Below are 20,229 nucleotides of genomic sequence, written 5' to 3'. Positions count from 1 at the left end.
GCTAAAAATGAGGAAATAAAATCCTTAACCATTTATAATTTCTGTAATTTCTCTGAAAGATTTCTTTGCAGAACTAAAAGTGACTTGACATATCCAAACTCATTTCAGAGTAAGAAGCTAACATCTTTTTAAAATCTCAGATTGTTTACTTGTAGATCTAGGTAATATTGTGGGGAAAAAATTTCTTTCAGAGGAGTACTCTTTCCAATTTTGTTTTGGAAACCTAGGTTTTGCCTGTGAAGAACAAGACAATGGCTTTTAGATACTGCTTGTGGATTGTGTTTGAGGGATTGATTCTAGGACTGTTATTTATTGGATAGTATTTCTAGCTTTCATTTATTTACTATTTGCAGTTAATGTTCATGTTTTTCTATACAATCATGTTATGCACATTTCTTTAACTTTTTAAGATTTTTTTGGATGTATAAACAACAAAGTCATTTTTTTATTAAACTGTTACACACTATTAACACCTGTATTTCAAGTTTGCAAGCAGCCATGCAAAAGTGTACATGAATAATTCACAATCTATGAAAATTATGAAAACATCCTTGCTACTAATACATTCCTAAATACAAAAGTGACTACCATATTTGTATGAAGAAGAAGACCTAAATGAGGATTTCAGTGAGTGTGATCCCAGTGGAAAGAACGGGGCCATCAAGGTAGGAGGTACCTTTCTCTGAAGGGAGGAGAGAACTTCCACTTTGACTATGACTCTGTCATAATCAAATGAGAAGCTCATTTTCAAAACAGATAAAATTCAATCTTTAGGTGTGGGTGGCATCAATGTCAGGCTGTTGTTTTTTTTTTTCAATTTCTTAGTCCTTTGGGATCATTAAGCATGCAAAAACATTGCACAGGAGAGTCCACAAAGGAACTAAGGTTGTTAGGACATCCCATTAAGCCATAGCTAGAAATGCCTCTGGATCATTCATATCAGATGCAGAAACACTTGACTTGGTCCTGCTGGACTAAGTCATCCATCATGACATCCATCATGTCCACATCTACCTCTGCCCTCTTCTGCCACCATGTCCTAGGTGGCCTAGGTCTCCAAAGTTGATCTCTAGCTAAGATGTTATATCATTTGCTGGTTTCCAGAAATGATAGGCCAAAATAGAATCTTCAGCATGAGCCTCTTCACACCTTGTTTATGAAAAACAAATCCTTTCATTGCCAGTCAGCACCTTGATTTGATTTTCAAATATTAAATTCTAGTTTTGTCCTGTCTTTATGAATTGTCTTCCACTCATCCAAAGTAATCTCATTTGTACTCTCTTCTTTTACCTTTTCCATTCACATTTCCCTATTTTCCATGTTGGCCACTGGATGTTCTTCACCTTCAAGTGTTTCCTCAGTCACATTTGATGAATCAGTCAGTTAATTCATCTTTGAAAATTTCCCATTTGTGAGACCCACAACCTCCACATTTGTCTACCTGCTTTAGACCACTGTAATGTGATACAGATCTATTGCTTTTACTGTGTCTATCAAATTCACATTTGCCATGAGAACCAAATCCATCTCCTAGGCCCATTCCACATCCATGGCCTCCTGACCTCTTCTAAGACCACCACTACCTCAGGTCAGTCAATTATAAATGTATCAACAGAAAACTCACCTCTCATCTGCTAATATCCCTGCCCCTCTGAAGCAGACCTGAGGCAGCCTTGGGCCAACAGTTCTGCCTCAACTTCCACTGGTAGACCTGGTGTTGGGAAGCACTCTTTGCCAGAGAATGACATTTTAGTTTTATGTTCCCAATTAAAACTTTCCCCTATTTTTATAAATTGTTGATTTCTTGCATACTTTACAAAATGACTATAACTTTGCTAAACAAAGTACCATTTTTTTTTGTCCTGTGCAATGTTGAGATAGTGTGATGACACTGACAAACCCTTATCCCTTATGATGATGTTGGTTCCCTTTTCTTTTCTTTTTTTTTTTTTATTTTTTGTATGACTTTTTGTCCTCTTTCCAGTTGTTAGGTTAGGTTTTATGATCTGAGAAAAAAGAATTACTGGAGTCTGAGAATAGAGGAAAGGGGATTTTTCTTGGGCCTTTTAGGATAATTTCCCCTCAGGTAATTTAGAAAAATATCTAAATTGCATTCAAACTTCGAACTACTTCAAGAAGAGGAATCTAATGCAACCAAGTCTGCAATGCTCACAAAACATTACAGAAGCAGATATTCTGTGAATAAGTCAGAGATGATTAAAATATTCAAGGGGTCATTAAGTTGATACTGGCTTCTATTTGTGGTGTGTTTGTGTTTTTGCATAGTATTTGCTTTCATTAGGAGAGGATGTAGCAGGAATAGTAAGATGCTGGATTTGACAATCTGTGCAGAAATGAATCAATGGAAATAACAGGGCAGATCCTGTTCTTGCAGGGCAAAGATAGTAGCAGGGATTAAAGCTTACCCTAATGGCCCTTTAGTTTGTTTTCTTTGCTTGTGTTTGTGTTTCATTTTTTTGGAGCAGTTTCCATTAATAAAGGTTTTGGTTTGTGGACTTAATTACAAGGGGGTATGGCTTTGGAATGTAGACTGGGTCCCAGGGTGACCCTCAGCCTCAGAGCTCCCCCAAACAGCTGTGGAGCCTCTGTGCTAGGAGAGACATCTTCCCTCTCTTGTTGAATGACATTTTCCTTTCCAAGATGCATATAATCTCCTAGTGGATTACGTCCTTCCTCCCAAAACGTGCCTTCTGAGCAGTTGGTGCTTTAGTGGGTTTGAGTCTTGGCTGTTTTGTTCTCCCTGGCCTTTAAACACTCCTTGATGTTCCCCACCTGTCTTTGCTGCAATTTCCCCTGCCACCCAGGGTGTAGGACTTTCAACAAGAACTCTTTCCTTGTTCTTGACTTGTTCACCCTGGAAGGTTAAGAATTTGAATCAGTCCCTATGGGTCAATCCTTTAAGACCTATTAGAGTTAGGTATTAGTCCTTTCACTAGGCAGAAACCATGTATCATTTATCATTGACACGTGGTACTCATTACTCATTTTTCTGTTGTGGGTAGTGTTTAGCCCCTGGCACTGATTCTCAGCCTGAAGCCAGTGAATCCCTTCAGTTATAGTTAAACAAAGTTTTTATAAGTCATTTTTGCTCACACTATAAGAAGGTTTACCCAGTCATCTCAAACTAATTAGAAGCTCTGATTGGCAGCTTTAAATTTCTTGATTAAAAACTTAATAGTATTAGTCTTTTAATAATAAAGGTGCTGTTAATGAAAAGAATGAGAACGATGCTACTTGGTGCTTAAAGAAAATATTTTGATTTAATGTATGTACCAGCTATTGACATTTCTTTATTGTATTGAAAAGTTTTCTTTTAAATAAATAGCAGTTTTTCAGTGTTTGAAAGAAAAGAAAACCTGCTTCTTCACCCTTTTCTTCAAGCGGTTTTGCAAATATTCATTCAAGAAGTGGTCACCTTTTGGTCCTCTCTCAATTATTTTTCCTTCACCCTGAAGCTGTTGATCAGTCTTTTTCCAACATGTCTTATTCCTTCTTTCTTGAACGCCACAGGTGGCTGCACCTTCTCTTTCTTGTCAACCAGGCCAATCTGGCAGTGAGTTTATTGGTCTTTCTGGGACTCTTTCTATGGCTGTTTGCCTGCTGCTTTGGAGTTGGTCTGGGCCTCTGCCTGAGCTGCGTTATCTGCCCCAGGGACTCCAACACTCCCCACCCCCAGCCCGGCCTCGGCCGGCTTCTTTTTCTCTTGGTCTCTGCTCCTTTAGCATCTGGAATGGATCAGATTCGATGTCAAATAACTGATTGAATTGGTTGGTAACCATGCAGAGAAGCCTTCCTGTGGGTGCCCAGCCCTGATTGTGGCTCAGCGGTGCTTTTCTCCACAGACTGCTATGGGTCGCCTTGAGTTAAGAGCTCCTGCTTCAGTTCTTCCCACAAGATGATTCAGCTCAGGGGGAAGGAGTCTACTTAACACTGTAGTTTTAGGGGCTGGCGCTGTGGCACAGTGGGGTAACACCCTGGCCTGAAGCACTGGCATCCCACATGGGTGCTGCTTTGAGACCCAGCTGATCCACTTCCAATCCAGCTCTCTGCTATGGCCTGGGAAAGCAGTAGAAGATGGCCCAAAATGCTTGGGCCCCTGCACCCATGTGGGAGACCTGGAGGAAGCTCCTGGCTTCAAATCAGTGCAGCTCCAGCCAGTGCAGCCAACTGGAGAGTGAACCATCAGATGGAAGACCTCTCTGTCTCTCTGTCTCTCTCTCTCTCTACTTCTTAAAACTGTAGTTTTAAAAATAAAACTACTAGCAGTAGTTTTTCAGTTCTAGAAAAAGTAAAAGTTGTGGGGTTAAAAGTTGTATTTTCTTTCTTATGGGATCTTCTAATATTGTATTTTTATATGTCCTTTTTAAAAAAAATATTGTGTACAACCTTTAAAACATCAATGTTGGGATCAAAAGAAGACCCAGCCTATTTTCTACTTGCTGTAAGTTAAGCAAACATGTTTTAATAAAAACAAAATGAAGGAAAGAAAATTGAAGCAGTCAGACATGAACCAGTGCCCATATGGTGAGCCTGTTCAGTTGGGCTGGGCATCTGTGGGCCTCTCGGGCTTTAGCAGAATGTCTTTAGCATGCAGGCTGTAGGCTGTGACAGTGTGGTTTGCTCTGAGACTTGCTCATACATCTCCCCATTGTAGCATCCTGTGCTACAGCCTGTGGTTTGGACCACGTCTTCAAGCTAGTTACAATTTTTCACTCAGAACTAGCAGAGAGAGGGCTGAGGCCACCAAAAGAGGAAGTTAGTATTTAGAAATTCACATTCAGGCTGTCACCAACAAAAATACCACTATTATTATGGGCTCCAAGCCAATGAGCATACAGTATGTGAAACCCCCATCCAATGGGAAAGCCTGTAAGATGTCCCAATAAGAAAATAGTAAATCCTTAAAAACCCAGTGCACTTTTGGAAAACCAGTGTCCCACTCTGGCACCCCATCTCACCTCTCAGATGAGCTGCTTCACTTTCACTTGCAAAACAAAGAAGCAATAAAGTTTCTATTCACTTGCCATTGTTTCCAGGCTTTTTCTCTTTACTGGGCTAAGGAAAGGAAACCACTGAATTCAATCCAGTAACTACTCTCCCCTCTGTAACTGGGAACATACTAGATGCTGGCTTTGTGGGTAGCATCTTGGCCTGCTATGCCACAATATGGCCCCTAAATAAACCTTTACAAAGAAAGTCATAAAATCTAGAAGACACAAAAGAAATAAAATAAAATCTGAGTCACATAAATCAAAACTTTCTTCAAGGCAAAAACACCATAAACTAAACATTAAGAATCTATGGCGGCCGGTGCCGTGGCTTAACAGGCTAATCCTCTGCCTTGCAGCACCGGCACACCGGGTTCTAGTCCTGGTTGGGGTGCTGGATTCTATCCCGGCTGCCCCTCTTCCAGGCCAGCTCTCTGCTATGGCCCAGGAAGGCAGTGGAGGATGGCCCAAGTGCTTGGGCCCTGCACCCGCAGGGGTGACCAAGAGAAGCACCTGGCTCCTGGCTTCGGATCAGTGAGATGCGCTGGCTGCAGCGGCCATTGGAGGGTGAACCAATGGCAAAAAGGAAGACCTTTCTCTCTGTCTCTCTCTCTCACTCTGCCTGTCAAAAAGAAAAAAAAGAATCTATGGTAGATTAGAAATTCCTGTGAAAAACATAAGTTTGCATTTTCAAGTCTATCAAGAATATCTTCATATCGGGAAAGTGAAATAAAAGCAATTCTCAAATGTTTGACCCAGCTGCAGCCACTGCAAACATTTGAGGAATGAACCGGTTTATGGGAGCACTCTCTCTCTGTTTCTCAAAAACAGTTTTGAAAATCACACACACACACAAATTGTATGAATTAAGCTTTTTTTTTTAACTTTGATGATTATTTCTGAGATATCAATTGCAAGGAGTTCCCATCTGTCACTCATACATCAATGCTGAGTTCCAACCAAGTGCTTGAAATATGCTATATCTTGGCATGAAAAAGGCAAAGTTCTCAAGACACTCTAAGTCCACTATGCAGAGAGAAACCATGATAATAAAAGGGGTCTTCAGAACATTGGTGGGAAATGCATACTACAAAAACAGTGCATAAATTTTGATATTTTTGCCTTAAAATAAACTCATATTAACTTATTATAACATATCTGAACAGGTTGTAGTTTGAAGTGCTAGGATATATAAGGCAACAATTTCAAAAGAGCTCATAATGCAACATAAATTCTGAAAACACAGAGAAAACTCCACATTGATGGTGCAACTCAAGTGGAAGAATGGTTAAACAACTGGTGCCATATGGAAAATGTATGGCAACAGCAATTGAAGAGAATCAGTGGTGTATGAATAGATAACTCTTTTGAAAAATTAACTTGAAGGACAGGCAACAAATTTCATGTTTTTCATATATATAGTTTTTTTTTTTTTTGACAGGCAGATTGGACAGTGAGAGAGAGAGACTGAGAGAAAGGTCTTCCTTTGCTGTTGGTTCACCCTCCAATGGCCGCCGCGGTAGGCGCACTGTGGCTGGCGCACCACGCTAATCCGATGGCAGGAGCCAGGTGTTTATCCTGGTCTCCCATGGGGTGCAGGGCCCAAGCACTTGGGCCATCCTCCACTGCACTCCCTGGCCACAGCAGAGAGCTGGCCTGGAAGAGGGGCAACCGGGACAGGATCGGTGCCCCGACCGGGACTAGAACCCGGTGTGCCAGCACCACAAGGCAGAGGATTAGCCTGTTGAGCCACGGCGCCGACCCATATATATAGTTTTAAGAGTATAATGATACTTCCATCCACACTCCTCCTTCATATTCCTTTCATATTTTAAGGTTTGCTATGGACAAACTTTTAATTTACTTTATAATCACAAGCTTAATCATCCACTAAATAAAAGGCTCAACAAGTAGTAAGTAGAATAACCACTGTTCCTCAGGAGTAGAGACAAGGAATATAGGACTATAAACAATCAAATCTATGAGGGCTAGGATTGTGGCATAGAAGGCTAAGCTGCTGCTCACAGTGCACCCCATATGGGATGCTGGCTGCTCTACTACTGATCCAGCTCCTTGCTGATGTGCTTGGGAGGGCAGTAGATGGCCAAGTTCTTGGGCCCCTGCCACCCATGTGGGAGACCCAGAAGAAGCTCCAGACTCCTAGCTTCGGCCTGTTCCAACCCCTGCTATTGCAACCATTTGGGGAGTGAACCAGTGGATGGAAGGTTCTCTCTCCTTCTCTCTCTCACTCACTCTCTCCCTCTCTTTCTCTCCCCCTCTCCCTCTCTCCCCTCTTTCTATATCTCTGCCTTTCAAATAAATCTTTTTTAAAAATCAAATCCTAAAATGTCAACACTATTCATATACATTATATTGTTTTGTACTCTGTATATTAATTACCAGAAATCAGGAAAAATCTATGATATTTGTCTTTTGAGGACTTGCTTACTTTACTAAGTATAATGATCTCCACTTGCATTTATGGTTCAAGTCCTGGCTAATCTGACTCCACTTCAACATCCTGCTAATGTGCATGTTGGGAAGCAGCAAATGATGACTCCATTCCTACCACCCACATAGCATACCCAGATGGAGTTCCATGCTTCTGGATTTAGCCTGGTCCAGCCCTGGATTTTGTGGGTATTTGTGGATATCCCAGCAGATAAAAATTTCTGTCTCTGCCTTTAAAATAAAATAAAAAATATTTTTTAAAAAGGGTAGGCTGTGTCAGTAAAGCTTCTGCCAGTGACACCAGCATCCCATATAGGTGCCAGTTCAAGTCCCAGATGCTCCACTTCTGATCCAGGTCCCTGCTAGTGTACCTGAGAAAGCAATGGAGGATGGCCCAAGTACTGCACCCATGAGGGAGACCCAGAAGAAGCTCCTGACTTCTGGCTTTTGACTGACCCAGCTCCAGCCATTGAGACCATATGGAGAGTAAACCAGCAGGAAAGATTTCTTCTCCCTCTGTGTGTGTGTGTGTGTGTGTGTAACTCTGCCTTTCAGTTAAAACAATGAATAAGCTCAGGATCATTGTGTGTAGCAAGTCCAAGACCCACTGAGCAGTCAGGCTTGGAGGGAATTTGGAGAGCATCACTGTAATAGAATTCTGAGATGGGAGATTATCTTGCCCCAAATCTTCCAGTTTTTCTTTTTCACATAACTCATATCTGTCAACACTCACACAATATGAGAAACCAAAGATGCTACTAAAATTAAAAGTCTACTTCAGATGTTGCTGTGGACTATTTCTGAGAGGAGGAGTGCAGTGGGGGTAAGAGGGGTGGAGTCACCACACAGACACCAGGAGTCAGGTGAAGGCTGGCCAGAGGTGAGCAGCCCACAGACTCATTTATTTCAGTTGGTACAGCAGCTTATATAGATGAGTCAGACAATCCAGTCAAGGGGTGGTTTATGCCCTAACCAATCACAGCCTGTTGAGAGGCAGGCTCCATTGCCAGGTGGGTTTTGAAATCATTCTTAAGTAACTGACGCTCACTTGCCTGTGGCCATCTTAGCATGGCTTTATCATTCCACCACATTTGCCCCTTTTCATTTATATTTGAGCAATGAGAGGCATGATCCTTAGTCATATCATTGTTGACCATGTTTCCATGTGGTCTCTATACATGGCTGTGCCAGTCTTAGGTTGTCCCCCAGGGGATCTTACCCATAATTGACTAACCAGCCCTCAAAATGGGAGAACACAGGAGTTCTTGCTCAGATGGAGGTAGGAATGAGGAACAATGGTAGTCAGGAACAGAGTGACTGCATACAGGCTGTGGGTCGTTTGAGTGGCTGACCAGAGCTAGTGGAGTATAAAGCAATCACAGATGTGGCTGTGGGCAATTCCTCAGGGTAGGATGATAAAGCAGCAGCTTGACAATTGATAGCAGGTGCATCCACTAACAAGGCAGACTCTCAATCTTATTCAGCTGGTTCTAGTTGACTGTCAGTTGTAGGCACAATATTTCTGGCTGGTACCGAAATGGGCTGCCCCACTTTCTCTGGAAAGAAGCATATCCTTGGCCCTTGGTTAGCAGAGGGTGTGATCTCATCCATTCTCCTGTCAGGGGGTCTTTCCACCTAACCATAGGGGTTGAGGTCTGGGATGGAAAGGATCTCCAGTGTTTATAAGCTGGGCTGACCCTTTGGGAACCAAAAGTAAGAAAATTGATAGTGAAAAGAACCTCAGTCAAAGCAAACAGTGCATCTGGGGGCATGAGATTGTTTTTCTGTCTTTGTAAGAGATATTTAATAGTCCTATGAGCTGTTTCAATGATTGCCTGTCCCTGTGGGTTGTATGGGATACCTGTAGCAGATTGTATGTTCCAGGACCTCAGGAATGAATTAATTTCCTGTGATGTATATGGTGACCCATTATGTCTTTATGGTCCAGGGGATAAAGAGGACCAGCATGGCTGACTTAACCACCTTTATCACATTACTAGCCTTTTCCCTGGGGGCTGTTGCAAATACAGCCTCTGAATAAGTATCTACCACCACATGGGCAAACTTAAGTTTAACAAAGGAGTTAATGTGGGTGACGTCCACTTGCCAGAGCTTATTAGGAGCAAGGCCTCGAGATTTCACTCCTGCTTGTTGCAATGGGCCTAATGGGGCGAGTGGGACACCATTCTTGCAAGAGCACACTAGGTGTTTGCATTGAATCATTGTTAGCTCTGGGCAAAGCAATTTTATGTTGCTTGCTGACATATGAAATTTTTGGTGTAGAATATGCGCTTGTTGTAGGTGTCTGATGGAAGCCATATTGCAGAGATAAGATGATCAACCTTTTCATTGCCTTGGAAAATAAAGCCAGGTAACCCAGTATCTAAGGGGGCCTTGAGGGTAGATATGATTATGACAAATAGAGACACCCAAGGGTCATATCTAAGGGTTTTTAAATTGACAACTGGGTGTTGATCTTTTCTATAGTGGATTTGGCTGCTGATGTCAATGTGATTTTTGAGGAAGGGCTGTCCCCCTTAGTAAGTCAAATAGTGATCTAGGCTCTGTAGGTGTTAAGGGAAGGAAGGGCTTCAACCAATTGAGTTGGCCACATAGTTGCTGAAGTTCATTAAGAGAATACTTATGCTTGACTTAGATTTGGGCCCATTGGAGATATATGGGAGGAGATTTGATAACCCAGGAATTGAAAAGGAGGAAAATGTTGTGCCTATTCTGTGGCAATAGACAAACCCAGGAATTGTAAATTTTTTATTGTCTCAATTAGACAGGCCTTCAGAGTTGCTGCATTTTCATAAGCAAGTAACATATCATCCACATAATGTATGACCAACCACTGATCTTTAGGTGTGCTGGTTGCATGAGAAATGTGTCTTTGACAAATGGCAGGGCAACTTTTCATGCCTTGTGGGATTACTGTCCACTGAAATCTTTTTGTGAGGAGCTAGAAATTGGGCTCCCATACTGTAAAGGCAAAGTAGGGCTTATCCTGCTCTGTGATGGGAATGGAAAAGAAGCAATCTTTGATATCAATGGTAACTATGTGGAATCTGTTAGGAATGGCCCCTGGATAGGGAATGCCAGCCTGGAATGTTCCCATCTTTTTTATGATTTTGTTGATGGCTCTCAAATCCTGTAGTAGCCTATATTTTCCCTGTTTCTTTGCTATCACAAAAATGGGTGTGTTGTGAGGGCTAGTGGAAGGCACTATGTGTCCCTTTTCCAATTGTTCCTGTACCAATTCTGTAAGGATGCCAAGTTTGGGTTGTGATATTGGCCACTGCTCTCTCTACCCAGATGTTTCCTGTTTTTTTCCCATTTAATGGGGATTGGGCCTGGCTTTTGTATGAGGTGAGCAGTGGCTGCTAGAATTGGGGGTGAATCTTACTTGTAGGCTCTCCATTAAAGCGGTTGGCTTGTGGAGATTTGTGATCTGTAGTAAGGACCATTTGCATTTGTGACAGCACATCTCTCCCCCATGAGGTCATGGTAACCTCAGCAATTAGTGCAAAGATGGTTCCTGTATCTCTGCTGTTATCTTGCCACATTATAGGCATGATGACATGATCAGCCAATTTTAATCCTCCAACACCTTGGAGGTCGGGCCTGGGCGCTATCTTCCAAAGTTGCATTTTTCTTGTGTCCCTAGCTTTTAAGACAGTGGCATCTGCCCCTGTATCAATTAAACCCACAAAGGCAAAGTCATCTAAGTATAGGGTCCATTTTGGCCTCAGATTAAAGATATCAACCAGTTAATGATGGTGGGACTCCCTCTTATTTGCTGGGCTGAGGGCTGCCCCGCTGAGAGTGTTTAAAGGCTTGGTCTTGCAATCTTTTGTCCAATGAAAGCCTTTTTTACATCTCGGCCACACCATTTTGGGCTTGCCCCGTCTGTCAGTGTTTGGGCAGTTTTGCTGTAGGTGTCCTGTTTCCTGACATCCCCAATAAACTGGAGGGTCATTAGACTTCCTTGTGTTCAGTCTGTTAATGGCTGCAGTTAGGGATTGTATAGCTTGTATGGGTGTATCAGCAGAGTTTACCTCCTTTATAGCTACTATCCATTTAGAAAGGTCTTCATTATGGACTGGGGCAATTGCAGCTTTTGCCTCTGGTAGCGCCTTCCCAAGCTAATTGTTTGACCAGATTTTCTTGATTGGGGCCAAGCAATAATCTTTTCTCTACTGCTTCCAAGACTCTGGTAAGGAAATTGGGAAACCATCCACCTGGGCCTTGAACTAGGTTTCTAAAGAGCTGACTATAATTAGGAGGATTTATATTTTTTAAGGCTCTAAGTGCCAAATCTCTGACCTGATCAAAATAGGTAACTACTCCAATGCAGGCCTGTTCATGAGAATATATGTAGGTACCATTGCCTGTAAGCATATCAAAGGTTACTGCTATTTCATAGGCAGCATTATTCCTCACCACGGTTACAGCCGCTTCCTCATAGGAGGCTTTTGACTGTAAGAACTGTGGTCTTGACAGATATGCTTTGAGCAGTGTAACCCAGTCAAAATGAGTTTGAAGATTCGCTGCCCATTGTATGAGCACCTGTTCAAAGCAGGGAGTCAGAATCTTACTCTTGAGAAGCCTTTTTTGGCATAATAAGGTCATCTATGGGTATTGCAATCCAAGGCCTGAATTCTGCGTCCACTCCTACATTAACGGAAAACATGTGGGTGGGATGGGATCTAGCAGCTCCCCTGAGAGCCTGGGGTGCCCGGGGACTGCCACAAATGTGGGGATCCTCACTAGGTGCAGATGGGATGACCTTGCATGGGTTATTGCCTTGAGGTCATCTAAGTTCATCCCATGGATGTTTGGGGGGTTGCTGACTAGGCATTATTGCATTGTCTGCTGTCATGTCATTTTCACTGTGGGAGTTCTCTCCTTAAGTCGTCAACTCTTGCCTGTGAGGATGAGGCCTGGAGTGACAGGCTCTTATCACTCACAGATTCATTATGTTTGGTAATCTGTGTGGGTTTCTGAGAGGGTGATATGTTTCCCATGTTTGAGTGCTTAATAGTGGCACACCACACTGATTCTAGCCAAAAGAAAGACACCCACAACACTGCTGCCATAACAAAACAAATCCTAGCACCTCAGTTGCTGATGGCATTATGCAAGGGGTTCCCTATGTTAGACGAACAGACAGTGGTGTATCAGATCGTAAGTATGGCCTGTGCTAAGTGGGAGACTTCCTTGATTCATTAGGTCAAGGCCATATGCCCACACAGTGTCTCCAGAGCATCACCTCTCTCAAGCGAGGGAAGATGACTTGGTTTTGAATTCTAGGATGATCAGTCCATTATGTAAATTTGCCAGATGAACCAAAAGTAAAAGGAGGAGCGGAGAAGTGGCATTATGCTTCTGGGCAGTGTGTGCCTAACCTGGGGTCACTTAGACCGAGGACAAGGACAAAGAAAGGGGTACAGGAGGGGGTTCTGTGCTCACCCTCACAGAACCAAACAGCACACAAAACACAGAAGGGCCTACTTGTCGAAATCAAGAGGGGACCTCGCCAAGTCCAACACGCTGTCTCTCTCAGTCACATTGGGGGCCATATGTTGCTGTGGATTTGTTCTGAGAGGAGAAGCACAGTGGGGGCAAGAGGCAGAGTCACCACACAGACCCTGAGAGCTGGGTGAAAGTGGACCAGAGGCGATCATCCTGCAGACTCATTTATTTCAGTTGGTAAAGTAGCTTATATAGCCAAGGCAGACAATCTGGTCAAGGGGCAGTTTATGCCCTAACCGACCACAGCCTGTTGTGAGGCAGGCTCTGTTGTCATGTGGGTTTTGAAATCATTCTTGAGTAACTGACACTCACTTGCCAGTGGCCATCTTGGCATGGCCTTCTCATTCCACCACATTCAGAGAAACCCTACATCCAGCCAATGATTTTGTTAGATGTCATAAAACCCAAGCCTCTTCCTCTTTTTTAAAGATTATTTATTTGGAAGGCAGAATTATGGGGGGGGGAGGCGGTGACAGAGAGACAGAAAGGGATCTTCCTTCTACTGGTTCACTTCCCAAATGGCTGCACCAGCTTCATCCAGAACTTCCACATGGGTGGCAGGGGCCCAAGATTTGGGCCATCTTCTGCTGCTTTCCCAGGTGTGTTAGCAGGGAGCTGGACCAGCAGTGGGGCAACCAACATTCAAACTGGCACCCATATGGGATGCCAACATTGCAGGCATCAGTTTAACCCACTGTGCCACAGTACCAGTCCTTCAAGCCCTTTCTTAACCTTTCAATAAGATCAGTGGGACCTGAAAATTGACTGACTGAGTGGTAATGCAATACCAGACAGAAACAGCCCTGGATCCAAATGTCTTCATGACAACTGAGCTGCCCCAGACTACACAGCTGGCATTTTCACTAGTCTCCTTGGACACACTATGAGGAAACTTAACATGGAGAAGGAATTTCTATGATGGCTTCTTTGTTGGAAGAATCTGGGACAGATTGCAGCAACTGTTCAGGCACCAAGTCTCTGAGAAACCCTTTGGGGATAAGAAACCATTTCCATTCATCTTGATCTCTTGCCAAGCTGCAACTAGTGAAGCTAGCCATGTCTTCCCGCCTGTCTCCACCTTTCATGCTCCCCCATCTCGCCCACAGGAAAGTAGCACTCAAGAATCATGATCCTAGTGAGTGATCACACCCTAGTGAGTGATCAGAGGCCTCATTCCATGGTCCCTGGGATCACAATACTACAGCTTAGACATGGAGCACTGTGGAGACCTAGCAGCGAAGGAGGAACTAGAGGCTTGGCAGAAAAGTGACAACATGGCCAGTCCAGGCTTCCTGGTCGATCAAGACCCTTAAGGTCACCCTTACACTAAGAGAGAATCACCTTTTGGGAACTGTTCATGAAAGGGCTATGAGTCAAGGACTCTGTAATGTGCCACACACAAACACACACATAAATAGTTACACATGGCTTCACTATTTTGAAGAAACAACCTTTGTTCTTTGACAACCTACATCCATCTCGATTTTTTCATAGCATTTCATATCAGACCAGGTGGAGTCTTCTTCAGGAATAAAAACTCTCAATGTCTCAGAATTATAGAGCGCTCAACATGTTAAAAGAATTTCGAGCCTGGGGAAGGAGAGCCGAGGGAGGGCATGTGCGGCGACAGCGGCCTTGGCATTGGAGCCGCTAGTTCCCTCCCTCCTGGGGGAACAGCACCGCCACCAGCGCGCGGGCCAAGGCCAGGGCGAGCCGGGCGGGCAGCGCTCCGGAGGACGGAGGAAGGGAGAAGGGTGGGCGAAGGGGCGGCCGGGCGTGCGGGGAGGGTCTCGCTCTCCTGACGACCAGAACCCGAGCGGGAGACCCTGGCGGCGGCGCCTGACACTCGGCACCTTCTGTCGTGCAGGAGGGCGGCTTGTCCGAGGCTGGCGGGGCCAGACCCGGGCCGCTGTTCCCGCAGGCCCCTGCGCCGCCGCCCGCGCCGCCGTAGGGCTCCTCGGGTGCCCCCGCCGCTGGCTCGGGCTCCTGAGGTCCGGCTACAGCTGTGGCTGCGGCGGGCACGGCCCAAGAACCGGAAGGCCGTGGCTCGGCTCAGATCGCCCAGAAAAAGGCACAGCTGCATTCCGCTCCGCGGGCGAAGAAACTGGAGAAGCTTGGAGTGTACTCCTCCTGCAAGGCTGAGGAGTCCTGTAAATGTAATGGCTGGTGGCGGAGGCGATGTCACCCATGCTGTATGACCAAGTCACAGCTGCGGGAGGCAGAACTCAGCAAAGCAGGAAGCCCCTGACTGAATTGAAGCCATCTTCTCTGTTGTTTTTATTAGGCTTAATAATGATGTAATCATTGGGTTTGAGTGTGAGAATAATGGATATCAATCTAGGCAAAATTGTTGTTTCTTGTAAAAAAAAATGAGTTACAGGAGGTGACTGGAGAAATGAGGAGAATCCCCTAAAATTTGTATAGAGTAAAATATTATTAGAAACATGAGTAATGAGTTTTATGAGAAAATAGAACAGAAAGAGCATGCAGGTGCTTGTTCCCACAGACCTCCCCTTTGCCTTACACAGGAGTATATGATGAGATTGGGAGGTACGTAGTTAATATTACAGCAAATGGAAGGATGAACAAGCACTACTATTCTTACAAAGGTTAAGACCTTATTCTTACAAAGGTTAAGACCTTATGCCCCTGCTTGGAAATGTAGAACAAAGGAACAAAGAACACTTACATTAAGCAATGAAGTAGGTTTTATAAAAAACACAGTTGTTGGAGGTGTGGTTTACCTTTAGAAAAATAGGATATAATCATTAGAACTTTCTCTATACAGTTTTAACCCTTTAAAATAAATCTATTAACATATAAAATCTTAGACATTTTGTCTAACACCTTTAGATAAGTTAAGCAAGTTTCATATAGCTAACATACCCACTATGAATAGAGAAAAAATTAGTGGAAAGCTTATGATGAGGCCATGAAAGGAAAACGAAACAAAACAAGATTAATAGAGAAAGTTACGCATAGATGATCACTTGTGATGTGTTCTTTCCCAGAAAGAAGAGAGACTTGGGACAAAGAAGGCTTAATCAAAAGTACATGTAAAAAGAGTATAAGATAAAGCTAGAAGAAGGAACGGCAAAATGATGCCTTCCCTTGCCACCTAAACCTCATCCCTTCATTTCCTTTCTTTGCTAATGCCTCCCCTCCTTCAGGATCTCCTGGACCTTCCGAGGCTGGACCACAGCAGGCTGGAAAAACCCCAACCCCTCTCCCACTCCCCTCAGAGCCCATCTGCAGCAAATAATCGTCAGTCTAATGGAATCCTGTCAGGGTGGTAGCCATGCCCTAGCTGCTCATTTTTCTCACCTGGAGAATGTGTCAGAGGAAGAAATGAACAGATTCCTGAGAATAGTGTTGGATATGGAGCATCTCTTTACTTGTGTCCAGAAGGAGAAAGATGCGGATACCATGCAAGGTTATTTCTACCTATTTAAGCTCCTGAGACAGTTTATTTTACAAAGAGGAAAGCCTGTGGTTGAAGGCTCCTTGGAGAAGAAACCCTCATTTGAAAAGCCTAGTATTGAACAGGCTATGAATACCTTTGTACAATATAAAGTTAGTCACCTGCCATCAAAAGAAAGACAAACAATAGTTGAGTTGGCAAAAATGTTCCTAAACCACATCAACAATTGGCATTTGAGGCACCATCTCAATGAAGACTGTGATTTCCCAATGTTGATATTTCTGGATATGAAGAGAACTACACAAGGTGGCTGTGTTACCACAATGTCCCACAGTTCTATGACAGTCTACCTCAGTATGAAACCACCCACGTGTTTGGGAGAATATTGCTTTGCTCAGTCTTCACTGTTATGAGGAAACAACTCCTGGAACAAGCAAGACAGGAAAAAGACAAACTGCTTCTTGCGAAACAAACTCTGATCCTCACTCATTTCCCTGGGATCAGGAGTAGCAGTCCTGCCTGCAAAGCTTCTTCTGGGCTAGAGGCAAACCCAGGAGAAAAGAGGAAAATGAATGACTCTTATGTTCTGGAGGAGGCCAAGAAACCCTGAGTAATGGGGGATATTCTGATGGAGTTAATCCATGAGGTGATGTCCACCATCATGGACCCTGTAGCAATGCTTGGACCAGAGACCAATTTTCTGTCAGCCCATTCAGCCAGGGATGAGGCAGCAAGGCTGGAAGAGCACAGGGACAGGATTGAATTTCACCTGGTTGGCAATTCCCTGAACCAAAAATCAAACAAGAGGATCCTGATGTGGCTGATAGGCCTGCAGAATGTGTTCTTCCATCAGCTGCCCCGAATGCCAAAAGAGTATATCATGTCTGTGATCCGAAACACAAAACCCTCACTTGAATTAAAGATGGCCATGTTATTGGTGGTATATGTTTCCATATGTTCCCAACCCAAAGGATTCACAGAGATTGTTTTCTGTGCTGTAACTTCAAATGAACAAGTCAAGGATTATGGAATACATGTGATGAATCATTTGAAAAAATATCATATAAAACATTACATCCTGAACTTCTTCACATATGCGAATGAATATGCAGTTGGGTACTTTAAGAAATACGGTTTCTCCAAAGAAATTAAAATACCTAAAGCCAAACATGTTGGCTATATTAAGGATTAGGAAGGAGCCACTTTAATGGAATGTGAGCTAAATTCTCAGATACCATATGCAGAATTTTCTGTCATAATTAAAAAGCAGAAAGAGATCATTTAAGAACCGATAGATGGGGCTGGCACTATGGTGCAGTAGGTTAATTCTCTACCTGCAGCACCGGCATTCCATATGGGTGCTGGTTCTAGTCCTCTTCCAATACAGCTCTCTGTTGTGGCCTGGGAAAGCAGTAAAAGATGGCCCAAGTGCTTGGGCCCCTGCACCCACATGAGACACTGGGAAGAAACACCTGGCTCCTGGCTTTGGATTGGCACAGCTCTGACTGTCGCAGCCATTGCAGAGTGAACCAATGGACGGAAGACCTTTCTCTCTGTTTCTCCCTCTCACTGTCTGTAACTCTACCTCTCAAATAAATAAATAAAAATATTTTTTTAAAAAAAGCTGATAGAAAGCAGGCCCAGGTTCAGAAAGTTTACCCTGGACTTTCATGTTTTAAAGATAGAGTTTGGCAAATTCCTATAGAAAGCATTCCTGGAATTAGAGAGACAGGCTGGAAACCAAGTGGAAAGGATAAAAGTAAGGAACCCAAAAACCCTGACCAGCTTTACAGCATGCTGAAGAACATCCTTCAGCAGGTGAAGAGCCATCAAAGCACTTGGCCCTTCATGGAACTGGTGAAGAGAACAGAAGCTCTGGGATATTATGAAGTTATAAGGTTTCCCATGGATCTGAAAACCATGAGTGAATGCCTCAAGAATTGGTACCACATATCTAAGAAATTATTCATTGCAGACTTAGAGTGAGTCTTTTCCAATTCTAAAGAGTACAACCCCCCTGAGAGTGAACACTGCAAATGTGCCAATATTGTAGAGAAATTCTTCTTCAGTAAAATTAAGGAAGCTGGATTAATTGACAAGTGATGTTTCCCCCTCTGCTTCTTAGAAATTCAAGCAGTGTGCCTAATGCAAGGTGGTTAAGTTGGACAAAGAATTGGACAAAATGTGTTGAAGAGACATGTAATAATTAGCACTTTTGAAAAAGAAACAAAAAACCTCATTTTAACTTTATATATATATATAAATTGACATAGAACATATATATATACATATATATATATATAAATAATTCCTGTATATGAGGAAATTGCACATCTTCTGGAGATTTGGGGAGTCTAGAAAATTTCAGACCATGAATGTTTCCACATTTTTCTAATGGAATGTGAGAATTTATTTTTATTTTTTATTCTGAAGAACTTTAAAGAAAGGATACCTGATTTTTAAAAACCCATAAAAGGTGAAATACATTTGAAGTCTCATTGTAGACCTTATATATATTTTTTAAAACACTCATTTAAATGAGATATTTTGAACAGTTCTGAAAAATGCAGCTTTGCAAAAGCAACTGCTTTGATTTCTAAGAAAAAATTTAAATAATGTAACATTTTATAAGCAATTTCCTCATATGTTCAATTTCCTCATACACAGGTTTTGAGAAAACCCTTGGCCATTCATCTTGTTATGGTTGTCTAATGGACATCCCATAGAAAATTTACATTAATAGCACTAAATGGATTAAAATCTATTCCATAAAATAAAAATGTTCTATGTCAAATGTTCTATGTCTGGAGTTTTGATAATTCTGTCTACCTACAACAAACTTGTGAGTTCATAACCATTATTTTAATAATTCTTTTCTCTACATAAAAGTTTGATATATATTTGACTTTGCTTATGCAAGCCATAAGTACCAAAAGGTAATTTCCCAGGCCACAAAGGCATAAACTTGAAAACACTTAAGATTTAATCCACGCATTTTAATAGGAAAAGATTTATAGTTTACACATATATCAATATGGTGAATCCTTTTCTAAAATAAAGATTTATTTCTTTGGTATACAGAACACCATTTATAAAGTATACATGAGGATTTTTTATTTTTTATCTCTCAATTTTGTTTGTTGTCAGTGGTGAACTAAATTCCAACCAAGATTTTCTGTCAGTATTTTAATACCTATATTGCTATATAGGTCTAAGGTAACATCTCACTAAACTACACTATACAGCCAATCTTATTAACCTATCATCAATTTATTTTCTAATTATGCTACAAAGAAAAGTGGGACTTCTGCTATCCCAAATCTGGGAAAATCAACTAATATACAATCATAGAAATAAAGGCCATCCTGATAGTCTCTACACTAATTGTTATGATGCAAATTTATTAACTGGTTTATGTAAAGGATGGAGCTTAAAAAGTGTATTTATCTTAATTTTTCTATCAGCATAAATAAATTTAAATGATCAGCAATAGTCATTAAAAACCATTGCCAGTGATAGTCTGTGAAGAAAAAAAACCCTACAAATGGCTATTAAGTTAAATTAAAAGTGTTGTTTTTTTAAACAGGAGTCTTTGTTGATGTAGGCTTCGGTGTAAGAATGCCTTCCAGATCACCAATGCGTCTTTTCACAAGCCATCTTTGATGAAAATTAAACAGAGGCTGAAAGACTTCCTGCTTCATAGCTAATGAGCAAATAGGAACACATTCAGGAAACAGATCTAACTGAAAAATGGGAATCTAAATGCCTTCAAAATGAAATAATATTTGCTTTAAAAAAATTCTGATTATAAAA

General features: G+C 42.3%; 2 pseudogenes; one reads left to right on the top strand and one right to left on the bottom strand.

Annotated features, from left to right (window-relative positions):
- Positions 1 to 902: 902 nt before the first annotated feature.
- Positions 903 to 14,090, bottom strand: LOC133754778 (SERPINE1 mRNA-binding protein 1-like; annotated as a pseudogene).
- Positions 14,091 to 14,206: 116 nt separating this feature from the next.
- On the top strand, positions 14,207 to 18,519 carry LOC133754777 (histone acetyltransferase KAT2B-like; annotated as a pseudogene).
- Positions 18,520 to 20,229: the final 1,710 nt, after the last annotated feature.

The sequence above is a fragment of the Lepus europaeus genome, unplaced genomic scaffold, assembly GCF_033115175.1.
Source record: "Lepus europaeus isolate LE1 unplaced genomic scaffold, mLepTim1.pri SCAFFOLD_29, whole genome shotgun sequence".
Lineage (NCBI taxonomy): Eukaryota > Metazoa > Chordata > Mammalia > Lagomorpha > Leporidae > Lepus > Lepus europaeus.
The sequence above is the reverse complement of the archived record's forward strand: the minus strand, read 5'-3'. Positions and strand labels throughout refer to the sequence as shown.